The following is an 8,810-nucleotide window of genomic DNA, read 5'->3' on the forward strand; positions in this document are numbered from 1 at the left end:
AGTTCCTAAAAGTGATGCAAACATAGATAAGAACACTCATCATCATTTGAATCTGGGAAAGGAGTCCTACGTCTATCTTCCCACTTCTTCATTTCTTTTCCTTTCTTCTAACTTCACCTAGCCTCACAAGCATGAAGTCTTGTATCTGGATGTGCAGTTTTCCTCCTAAAACAAACTCAGACCTGTTTTTTTCTGACTACCACAATAGTAGAGTGAAGCAAAAAGCCATGATTATTCCCCATAGTGTGATGGTTGTCTAATCTTTAGGAACATCACTAGTCTGTATATGAGTTGTGTAAAACAAGTTGTCTCACATCAGGTAAGATACACTCAGAGAAAAGTATAATCTTAGGAAGGTAATATATTGACCCTGTCTTCTGATATGGTAATCACAGGAAAAGTGAAAACCACATGTTCTGAACCATCCACACTTGTCTGGGTCAGAAAACTTTAATGGTTGCTGAGATTGCTTTTGAGGCTTCCTTTAAGAAATCAGAGCTTTACTGTATGTACTGCAATGTAGCAGGGTTGAATCATTTTTCCTTCACATGTGCAGGTAAAAGGTACTTAAAAATGTGGAAGGAGGTGAGCAATGGAAAAATTTCTTGCAACTATGTGCTCTGCATGGGTTAAAGATGTTCCCAGTAATACAGTACTGGATTGCTTTTAAGGATTTGCCTTTGCTTTGGGTAACCTACCTCTCTGCCTTTTACATGAAGCTGTTTTTGGAAGGTGTTTGTAAAGTTTTATACAGATGCTGGAGAGACAATGGAGCCATGCAGCTCTTCACTTACCCAGGCTCCCTACTTTTGGCCTCACAGATACCCTCAAAGCCAAAATTCACTGCATGCATGCAGACAGTTGTCCTGTACGGGCAGTCTGGATCCTACCCCTTGGAGCACATGGCACTTGTTGCATTTAAACACACCACACTGCACTGGCAGTCTTTAGTCTGTCTGCAAAGTGGTGCAGTAGGAATGGAGGAAGGTAACAGAGCCCCTCTCTCCACCCTCCATCAGATTTTGCCCACATGTAGCTACAATTTTATCCCACAAATTGCTGATGTCTTTGATCAATGCTAGTGAACAGAGTGTATCTCTCAAAAACTGCTTAACAGCAAGTGCATCAGAGTTTCATTTTTTATCTCAATATAAATCTACAAGCATGGAAGATAAAATAGGAAGAAAAAAAGATTCCTCCTCCACCATGATATTCATTCATCACAAAGATGACATCAGGAGAGTATTCTGGTATATATTATATATTATTTTGTGGTGCAGAGATCATTTTTCAAATTGAAAAGAAATCCACATAGTCATTTATTCACACTTTGATATAACTTTTGGGTCTGACTGAAAATCACCTGAGCTTCTTTATGCACTTAGGAATGATTCCAATGCATATGTAAAGGGATTTTGCTTCACTTTGGTGTTGTTTCTTTTTCAAAAGACTCTGCAATATCATGGGTTTTTTTTCCATTAAGAGTGAAAGCAATTTACCTCCAAATGTGCCCCCTTGGTAATACTGTACTTTTGCCAGTACTAAGATTATGTGAGCATGTCTGCAGCTTACTGGTGTGCTTTCCAGACAAGCAGAAATAAGTTTGTAAGAAAGAGAAGTGGCTGAAACTGTTGTTTCCTCTTTGTTGTTTCAAAGGCACCTGTTGCTCTAAATAATTATATGTATGTATTATGTATAGAAAAGTGTCCTCTCTCTCTCCAGATTATAGGTATCCAATTTTTCATTGGAAATCACAGATGTGATGATGTGGCCTCAACCTATTCCAATGGTATTGTAGGATCTGCAGAGTAAATGCAACTGTCAAATGAATTACAAAGTGCTGAATTTTAAATGAAATATATTGCCAGGGTGATTCCACAGTGAGCGGCACCCTATATCACTTAAGCATAAATTTTAATTCATGAGCTTTTATCAGACTCTGGCTATGAGGCAGTGCCGTATTGACAAATCTTTCTGTCAATCCACTGAAATTACGTCAGTACACATAAATCAGAACTTTTTTTACTTATATTAGGAAGCAAAAATATTTTAGTACTCACTGGAGGACTTTGGAAATATATATTTATATTACTATATTTTGGATTATAACCTCTTGTATCCTGAAAGGTGAGGACCAATGTCTGTGGATCAAAAAAAAATAAACAGGTAAATCTTTGTGCAGAGATTTCATAGACTGTAAATGTGGAGGGCTGTGGGTCAGTTATATATGCTTGTTTTCTTCCTCTTTTGTTTTTCTGCTAATCTTGCCTGTCCCACTTCTGTAATTAGTTTTTCAGCAAAAGAGAACAGTGTGTGGCAATGTAATGATGTAGTTACAGTAAGAAGGATGAGAACAATTCCTTTTTAAAAGCACCTAAAAGTAAATATAAACATTAAAGAGTTCAGAGCCTCTAGAGCCCTTTTCAATAGTTTAACAGCCTCCTTGAGAGAAAGGTTTCAGATTGGATCTCAGACCCAAGCTTTTCAGGTTGGACAGGAATCTGCAGATGAAGTTTCAGCCTGAGCATGCTTCTAGGATGGTGAATTATCGAATTAATTTCATCACTTCTGTCTCTCCTCATTTTTCACCAACTACCGATATCCATGCACCATGAGGAATCCCAGTTAGGTGTAAACAGAATTGACTAGCATAATTTCTTGTGCTACGTAATTAAACAAACACTGTAATTGTCTGGAATTAGTGAAAGTAAGAGGAAATAGCAGGTAGAGTCATAGGTTTTCACTGCTGCTGAGGTAAAATGTTAAAGAATGCTAAATAGCCACAAAGGACTGAAGGGAAAATTTTGAGAGATGGATTCTGCTTCTGTCAAATTATCTGAGACTTCATGTATTGGGTAGAGATTAGGGGAAAAGAAACTCCGTAGGGTAACATCCGACTGACTACTACAGTGCAATACATGTTAACAGATCATATATCTATACGTATATACATACTACACAACATTTTGTTCCAGTCTGTGTTAGATCTAACTGTGACTAAACTGTCACAAGGAACCAAAATACACAGCAAACCACAAATTAGAAAATTAACAGATACTTACAGATTTTTTTTTACAGAGTTTACCATGTGGCAAGAAAATATTCTCCTCATGTTATTAGTCTGGTGCTTGAGGCTAGTGTTGGATATAGAATGAAGAAAGAAGGGGAGAAGAGGGGGAAGGGGAGATAGGGTTGGACAGAGAAGTAGAACACATCTGTGCCCTGTTGCCTGGAGTGCTTTCTGCATCCGGTGATGTAAATGGGGGCACATAGTCTCAGCAGTGACACATCCATGTGGCTGATGAGGAATTAAACAAATAGCCTTCTCATATTCATGTAGACTTTGGCTGCTCTGGTAATTTTATTCTGAAGCTTTGAGCAACAACCAGGCACCTGAATAGGAAAAGCAGTATTCCTTATTAATTTAATTGCTTCCTCACTTGCCTTGTAGCTTTCTCCATTTATCCCTTAATCTCTATATCTCTGCCTGGATTTCCTCATACTGCCTTTCAGTGCCTACAGCTATAACACTGAAATTCTAGAACTACAATTTCGTGCTATGGAACACCTGGGATGGTTCCCTATTAAGGTTTGTAGAAAAGAGTTGTGTTTGTTATTTAGACCTGGCTTTCATGAAGGCAGTCATTCTTTAATGCATATCACATGAAAACAGAATTTATATTAGAAATTACACAAGATGAGGGCCAAAGAAAAAAAAAGTACAATAAAAATGGGAGCAAATGTTTTATACTTTCTATGTGAGTAAATCCAAGCATGATCAGCCAGGCAAAAACAACAAGAGGGAGATAAAGAGGTGCAGAAACCCAACATAAGAAAGACTACAGGATATATAAGGAGAAAAAGAAAAAAGAATTTAAACCCTTGAGAAGGAGATCTAGAATTTAAAAAGGAGATCAACACTGGAGCAAGACCAGGAAAAAGAAAATAGGGAATTTTATGAATGACAGGTGGAAGATGGAAAAGAGAGAAAAAAAAAACTGAAAAGATTTTATGTATTTGTGAAAAAGGAGAAAAGGAAGACAAAATTGTTCAGATATCTGACTAAATGGCTTGGAACACAAGAACAATTGGAAGTGTGAGTTGAACACAAGTTGGAAAGGAAATATCATATATGATGTCTAAAAAACATTTCAAAGACTTTTTTCTTTTTCTCACACATATTGTCACTTACTAATTCAAGACAGAAATCTTGGAAATACAGTGAAAAAGAGGATTCTCACAATATTTTCCAGGCAGCTACCAGGAAGGAATGGAAGGCCTCTGAGAAAGGTTGTATTTACAGAAATTCAGATGAAAAATGTGGAGATATATAGAAAGCAGCTTTGAAATTCCACTTTCTGAGCACAATTTGCCAGCTTTTGCAGGGTCAAGCAACACACATGAGAATATCAATACAGAAGAAAGAGAACTCACAGAGATAAAACTGCACAAATACTGAATAGAGAATGATAGAAGGTGGAAAACGGTGATAAAATATGATTACTCCAGTTTGATTTTTTTATGCATGCCTCAACACTGTGTGTACATATTCCAACCCCTGCATTATGATAATTTGCTTTCACTTACTGTTGATTTTCTAAAGCAGATATGAAAGGAGAAGTAACTGCATTCAACAATATAAAGGCGGCCGTAAGAGAAGTTATCTGAAATCACACTGTTTGGTCACTATGCCATCTAAAGCAACAGAAGACATGATCTGAATGTTGAACTGAACTTCTTTGGAGGATCGCAAATGGAAAAGGAAGAATTTGGGAAACTAAAACTGGATGACCTGAGTAGTAGGCAGAAAAATGTAGGAAAAATATATGAAGTGTGTTTGAGGATATCCAGAATATTCTCTGTTAAACTGCTGTCAAATTTTAAATTTAGAAAGAGCAGGAATTTCCTTGGATGAATACTTAAAAATAGAGCTACATATCACAGGCTTAATATCTGGCAGGCTTCTGATTAAGAGCTATGACAGTGCCTTCCTTCCAAAGATAACCTGAGCCAAAGAAATGTAACTTTTTCTTTAGAAGCCAAGGAGAAAGTTAATGAGTCTTTCATAGCCTTGCAAACATAAATCCTAAGATACCAGGATCAAATGATATGACTCCTAATTGAGCAAATCTCCCATGTATTTGCCTTGTGATCAATCATGAACCCAACACATGAGCAATCACCACTTAATGATGCGAAATCTGTTTCTGGACAACTTTGAACTCTGTAGGGGAATGGTATGGATACATCAACATTCCTCCCAAAAAGATGTTTTGGACAAACTCCAGCTTGGCAGGTTTTACACAACACTTGCTATCTGATGAATACAATAAACAGAAAGCGACCACTCTTTACAAAAGAACATTAATGGTCAGTGTGCGAGGATAGCCTGGATGGATAAGGAAAAGTTTATCCACATTAATAGTGTTAGTTATAAAACCACATAGAATTTACATTTTTCCATGTAAATAGTCAACTAAAAAGCAGGTTGCAAAGACTCCTTTCTTCTGCTTCAGTTGCTTATTGAGTGGAGCAGTCTCCCTGAAATCCTTTGCTAAAATGATTTAATCCAGTTAACTCATATTACTTATTAATATTTCTATTCTGTATAATAACAGCAGCATTTATATGTTTTATTCAGATATATAACTTTGCAGAGTCATTGCTCTGTGATTTGCAGTAAACTATTCTGTAACAGCATATATTGAAACATAAAAATGGACATGTAGAAATGACAGAATCAAACTCTAAAAATAAGGATGACTTTTCCATTTTTAAAGTTATTTTTTATCTCTTCATGAGTGATTACACAGCTACAGGATTACTCGCAGTGTAACAGATACTCAATTGCCTGCTACTCAATTGTAAGTGGTTCTGGAACCTGTTAGTCATCTGCATGATGCATTTCCTAGAAAAGATGAAGGTGTCCTCTGGCAAGGACTGCACACTGACAGAAGCGGGTGAAACACTGAAGGGAAAAGCTCTATGCTGCTTCCAATAACACTTGATAAAATGCTTGATAAAAGTATATGCCTATAATGATCTCTCCCTCCCAACCCCATATCCATCCACGATTAAACTTGTGAGAAGTTATGCCTCTGACCAACATCCTGTACTCTCAGTAGTGAATAGTTTCCTTTTGGCTTTTTACCAAAAATAATAACCAATCTACAAACTGAATGAAAGCTATTCTATGTCAATTGACCCAAACTGAAAATGGTTATTAATCTAATTTCTCACACAGATTTCAGGAACTTCACATCCCCTCTTTGAACTCTCAGAAAGGCAGAAGCATTTTCCAGTAAATATTTCCCATAATTGTTCAGAAAGTGGTACATTGAAATTCCAGACACCTTTACTTGTTGAGGTCAACAATGTTTCATCTCTGTTACAAACCTCACTGGAAATTAATAAGAAAGATTCTGGTTGCTATGCTCAGAGGTTAGCAGAGTGAGATGTCATATGACAAAAACAACATCCTTCTCAGTGTCAGCAGTCTGGTTTAGAGAAGATGAGATGTGGCATCATTTTAGAAGCGGCACCAACTTTCAAGATACAAGAGCAAAGAATGATTTTATCCCCTATGAGTCCATTTTCCCCCTTTTGTCAAGAAAACTCTTTCTGAGTTCCGCAAAAGCTGTTGACTTGTGGTTCACTTCTTGACATCTAGAGTAAGAAAAGTCACTGGTGCTATATATAGTGAGAACACTTTAATGTGATGATTCTAAATGTTTACTGAAGACAAAATCCCAAAGCATCCAAGCTGATGTTATATCAGATGGCCTTTGATTACTTCCAAAGATGGTTTCAAAAGGGTGGGCATAAGACCCACAGCAAGCATCAGAGTCCTCAATAGATGGCAGACCACAGATACATGTCAAGAAGCACACCCCTGCTATGATTTAGAGCATAATTTTGCTGACTAGCAATTAAAAAATTTTATCTTAGTGGATAGTCTGCAGCTTGGGTCAGTCTCAAAGCCCAGTTTTCACTTAGGGAGAATATTCTAGGCATTCTCTATCAATGGAGAAACACAGACTCCACTGGAATGAAATCCAGGGTTCTTACTTGTCATTCTTTTCCTTCCCCTTCTGTTACCTACAAGATACATTATCAGTCTCTGTCGTGATCAAGATATTTACACAGAGAAGCAATGCCTCCTGCTTTGCCCAAGCATCACCTTATGTTTGGTTGATCAGGGCAAGGCAGAGTAATGACTATGTTTGCCTGTTTCCGTTCTGCAGTTATTTCTGTTCTGCAAATACATCTCCCTACCAATTATTGCTCTGTTTAAGTCAATAGGAAATTGTGATAGCTATTTAAAGCTGAGGATCTGTGCTACTATCTGAGAAGACCTCCAAGAGTCTTCCAAGTTCTGACCCCAAAGCCTTTCTTTCTTACCTGCTAATGGCAGAATTTATGGCTCTAATAAGGGCTATACAAAATCCATCCAACATCTATTGTTAAGATATCTGCGTTCATCATAGTAGTCTTACCCCTAGAGATTTTATAATTTACTGAAACACAAATATTTGAAGACAATGTTAAACAGACATACCTGGGGATTTATTTATAAGTTCTCCCCTAAAACAGCTTCCTCTCACCATTTACCATATCTCATGCTTTTCTCCAACATAGCTTTTCTCACATTTAAGACAGCAAGGCATGCATTTCTAGTTGATATCAGGTTTCAATCTCTTGGGATTATGTTGTCAGAAGACAACAGATGAACCAACCCATTTTCTTACTGCTCATGGGCAAAGTATCTCAGATACATGAAGGGACCTTTACTTTGAGATGACTAAATTACCCTCACTCATTTATAGACTGGACCTGACTTATGAGAATCTAGAATAAGTCTGAGCTAACATTTTGGGGAGGAAATGGAAATTGCTTAAATATGTTTAAATAAGTAGCATTGACTTTAATTTCTGTATGTTTCATTGTAAATGATATAAAATATTATTCCAATAAGTCTTACAGCAGGATTTTAGCCTTATCAAAACTGAAAAATGAATGGACTTTTGACAAACAGACATTTTTGGCAGGAAAAATATTCTGCAAACCATGCAAACAATTGTACATGTAATCTTGTAAAATGCTTCTTAAGCCCCAGTCCTCTCACATATCAGGCAGTATTTTTTTTATCATCATGGCAGAGCTGGTAGAGTTGCACTTCATGCACAAAGTAAAAAGCCTTTTGAAAACTGACTAAAGTGCATGAACCCTACTTTTCTGATCTCAAGATAAAAGGCAGCCCCTCATTTCTTAGGTAGTGTTATTTCTATTGCTGGCGTTCCATCAGCCACAGGAATGTGTGGCACACAAAGCAAATAAGCTACAAGCATATCTAAACACCACCTTCTGCCTCCCCTCATTGTTATGAGAATGGATTGTATTATACTCTGCTGCCCTTTGATGAGACAGATTTTGCTCTTCATGCCAAAAATCTTGTTTTGAACAGAAAAATAGAAATAAAAGCACTTTTTTTTAATAAAAGCAAGATTCTGCATGTTGGTGTTGGAAGTTACAGCAAAAGAGAAAGCTCTCGTATAACTAGTTAGCACTAGATCCATAGAGGTGGAGAAGAGGGGATGAACTGCAAGGGGTTGGGGCTTGACCCATCCTGTGAAGCTGTACCAAGAACACCAGGATGAACCTCTGCTAGGACAACCCAGGTCTGATACTTCATCTTTTGTTGAACTCTCAGCCACTCCTAAAAATGTTGTTATTTTGGGACACTTTGCCTGAAGACATAACTTGCATTCTGGTCTGCTTTAGAACAAGTGTATAAGGGAAATGATAGAGGT

Source organism: Corvus kubaryi, unplaced genomic scaffold (genome assembly GCF_017639235.1).
Source record: "Corvus kubaryi isolate FWS band 111438036 unplaced genomic scaffold, C.kubaryi_AGA036_p1.0 split3-73, whole genome shotgun sequence".
NCBI classification, from domain to species: domain Eukaryota; kingdom Metazoa; phylum Chordata; class Aves; order Passeriformes; family Corvidae; genus Corvus; species Corvus kubaryi.